The sequence below is a fragment of the Myotis lucifugus genome, unplaced genomic scaffold (genome assembly GCF_000147115.1).
Source record: "Myotis lucifugus unplaced genomic scaffold, Myoluc2.0 scaffold_29, whole genome shotgun sequence".
Taxonomy (NCBI): Eukaryota; Metazoa; Chordata; class Mammalia; order Chiroptera; family Vespertilionidae; genus Myotis; species Myotis lucifugus.
This window is the reverse complement of record NW_005871077.1, coordinates 8,233,260-8,237,092: the sequence shown is the minus strand read 5'-3', so window position 1 is coordinate 8,237,092 and position 3,833 is coordinate 8,233,260. Positions and strand designations below refer to the sequence as shown.

Sequence of the window (3,833 nt, the reverse complement as noted above, 5' to 3'; positions counted from 1 at the left end):
GGTGACCTCCTGGTTCATAGGTCGACACTCAACCACTGAGCCACACCAGCTGTGTACTAAGTATTTTTTACATCTAAGCCTATGCTATTATCTCCCATTTTACAAATAAAGACACTTTAGTTCCAATAATTAAATCTGTCTAAGGTGAGTCTACTGAGAAATGGCCTAACTGGGGGGTTCTGATTACAAAGTCCTTAAGGTCTCTTAGTTGCATCCAGCTGAACCTCCTGCCCCCACCTCTAAGTATCACTGTACAGGACAGGGGCAAGGACAGATTAGAATAATGAGAGAAGAAATCTGCAGAAGTTTTGAGTGGAAAGGAGACTCTAGTGCTGCTTCTCTCCTCTTTTCTATTCTCTTGCTGACTGAAGTTGCAAGTGATCGCTTAGGACTAGTTCTAGACTTGGAGAAGAGAGAATGGAGCCTTGTTATTTCTGTGGGCCCCAGCCCTTCTGACCAGAGTAAGTAGTGGGTCAACGAGGAGAAGCATTATGCAGAAATTTAGTCACACCATCTCTGACATTGTATCACTTGGAAATCTAAATGTGGGGACACTACCTCAATAGGATGGATATAACCCAGGATTGGGACTGGAGAGGGAAGGGAAGATGACTGCTTACAACCCAAGGCTCTCTCCTCAAAACATTTAGCTTTCTTAGAAACCATCAGCCTGGATTGGATCTAATCAGAGCCAACCCAGCTCTTTGAGCTGAAAGAATCATGACATAATTCTTTTCCTTCATCTTTCTTTGTTACCAGGGTTTAAGAATTTGGTCATTATAAAGAGGTGGATATGGGACTTGGATGAGCTAGTTAAGTCAATGCTCTTCACATTTTTTAGCAGTAGTAGCTTTTTTTTTTTTTCCAACAAAATTTTTAATGGAGCCAAAATATTTAAAACAAATGATATAAGTATTAACTTAAATGTTTATAAGATCTTACAAAAACAAATCGGTGAGTATAGGCCACCTTAATTAAATTAGGTAGAGCATAAGTATGGTCTTACTTCAGCTATACACATATCCATGAAATATGAATTGGACATTTGCACAACTCTCAGAATCACCTCCTAGAATACAGAAAACACTGAGTCACGTTAACCCAGGACCTGGATCTTTGGTCAAAAGAATGAAAAAGGCTAGTCTCAAGAACAAAGAAAAAAACCTGTTCAAAGTATATCTGCCCTTTCCTTGTTACCTGGTAGGCAGTTTGCTATGTCAGTTACTCAAACGTTTATAAAGCAGTTATGAAATAACCAAGACCCTTTGTTGTATTACCAATGCTCTTGTCAACCAATGACCTCCTCTCAAATAAGGCCTCCCTTTCCTATTCAATGGTAAGCAGTTCACAATGTAACCAGCTTACATAATGGGAAAGTATTTACTTTGATAGACACTTGACCTTGACCAATGTTTGTTTTTTTTAAATATATTTTATTGATTTTTTTACAGAGAGGAAGTGAGAGGGATAGAGAGTTAGAAACATCGATGAGAGAGAAACATCGATCAGCTGCCTCCTGCACACCCCCTACTGGGGATGTGCCCACAACCAAGGTACATGCCCTTGACCAGAATCGAACCTGGGACCCTTCAGTCCGCAGGCCGACGCTCTCTCTATCCACTGAGCCAAACCGGTTAGGGCCAATGTTTATTTATTGATAAAACATTTGAAAGTGTGCTGAGCCAGACACTTGGGTACACAAAAATGGGTAAGATATAGTCTTGCCCTAGCAGTGGTTCTCAACCTTCCTAAAGCTGCGACCCTTTAATACAGTTCCTCATGTTGTGGTGACCCCCAACCATAGAATTATTTTCGTTGCTACTTCATAACTGTAATTTTGCTACTGTTATGAATCGTAATGTAAATATCCGATATGCAGGATGTATTTTCATTGTTGCGACTCACAGGTTGAGAACCTCTGCAAGAAACTCATAGTGCAGTAAACAGTCAAAAGAACAGATTGAGAATATGTACAGTAAAGTGAGTGATTATAGTCATTTAGTGCAAATTCAGAAGAATGCCAAGCCTGATATCTATAAATATATACCTTTTTTACCTATAAGAGTTTTATCCCATAAATTAAAGAATTGTACCCAGAGACTATCAGATTGAAAATCCCCACAAGCATTTAAAGATGGCTAGTAGATTTAAACACCAATGACAAATCTTTTGGACCAAAGTAACTGCTAAGAACATTATATTGAGAAGGATTCTAAGGTCATGTTTTAACTTAACAAGGAAAAACTCTACCATGAGAAAAGGAGGAGGAGAAGATAACACTTACGCCACATATTTCCTATCCATGAGTAAAACCTTGGTTTAAATAAGGAAACAGAGGACAGCCATAATCTCTGGATACCTGGGCAAAGGCCCACTTAGACAATGATTTATCTACCTCACCACTGAGAATACACCACCTGCCCCAGGTTAAACAGTCTTAAGAAGTGTAATCTCTTTTGCCAAACTATCTTCTTTATCCCTCTTTGCTCACCATGGATAGGAAGGATAAATGTATATGTAATCTCTGAGAACTAGGATGTACTTTTGATAAGGTAAATTCCAGCATCTCACCAGGTCAGACATAGGTCAGGCTGGGAGAAGCTGCTACTTCCCTACCCATTGTCTATTCTTCTATCTCTCTTAGTACGGGTTCTCCATTTTGTGAGGAACAGCAATATGCCTGCCTTAAAGAGGACAGCTGGCCACATGGCTAAATCAGGCCAATGAGATATGAGTGGAATATTCTAGGAAAGCTCTCTGAAGAGGCTTCCTCTTTTCTGCTTTCTGGAATGTGGACATAATGGCTGGAATTCAAGCATACATGTTTGAGTACCAGGTGACCTTGAAGATGGAAGCCATGAACTAAGACAATGTCACTGTACTCTCTTTTACCTGAGAGAAATAAACTATTGTATAAGCTAGGACAAGAACAAGTAACATTGTCTCAGGAAGTGCTTGCCAGTGCTTAGATGGCTGATGAATTTCTTTTGGGCTACCACTTCAGCTAAATGCAATCATCTATAGGAACTCATTAATACACAAAGTGAGATCTATGGGATATTACCTGTTCTCACCCTGGCTGATCCCCTGCTCAGTCAGGGCATGTGTGGGAGGCAGCAATCTATGTGTCTCTCTCACATTGATATTTCTCTCTCCTCCTTCCCTGCCTTCCAATCGCTCTGAAAATTAATGGGGGAAAAATATCCTTGGGTGAGGAGTAACAAAAATAAAATGTTACCTGTTCTCTAGTAACATAGTACCAGTTAGTATATCTGATTAGCCAGAGTGATCACCTCTCAAGGCACTAAATGAATAGTAGAACACTGGACAGCATCTTCACTCATAAAGGGTGTCCCAAAATTCACGGAAGAAGTAATTTTGATAGAAAACACAGGTTTATAATTAAAAATTGTAAATTCTTTATTGATTCATAAAGTATACAGTATAGGGTTATGTATGGAATAGCATATCGGGTAAATGGCCTCCACAGCTTTGCTGGCACATATACACTCTTTGTTGAAATTTTCATGACTGTTTTGCATAAATGTGGCTGAATTTCGATGAGGCTCATTTTCATATTGATGGCTTGGTTAATCGACAAAATTGTCGCATTTGGGGTTCAGAAAATCCACGAGTGATTGTTGAGAAACAACTGCATCCACAACGTGTCACTGTTTGGTGTGAATTTTGGGCTGGAGGCATCATCGGACCATTCTTCTTCGAAAATGCGGCTGCTCAGGCAATAACAGTTAATGGTGCTCGCTATCGCGACATGATAATCCAGTTTACCCGATATGCTATTCCATACATAACCCTATACTGTATACTTTATG

The 3,833-nt window shown here is 39.7% G+C and overlaps 1 long non-coding RNA gene across 1 annotated transcript; it reads left to right on the top strand.

Annotated features, from left to right (window-relative positions):
- On the top strand, window positions 1–2,921 carry LOC111825513. The gene is made up of 2 exons (XR_002828698.1): window positions 1–60; window positions 2,645–2,921. It is a non-coding gene; the product is annotated as an uncharacterized LOC111825513 (long non-coding RNA).
- Window positions 2,922–3,833: the final 912 nt, after the last annotated feature.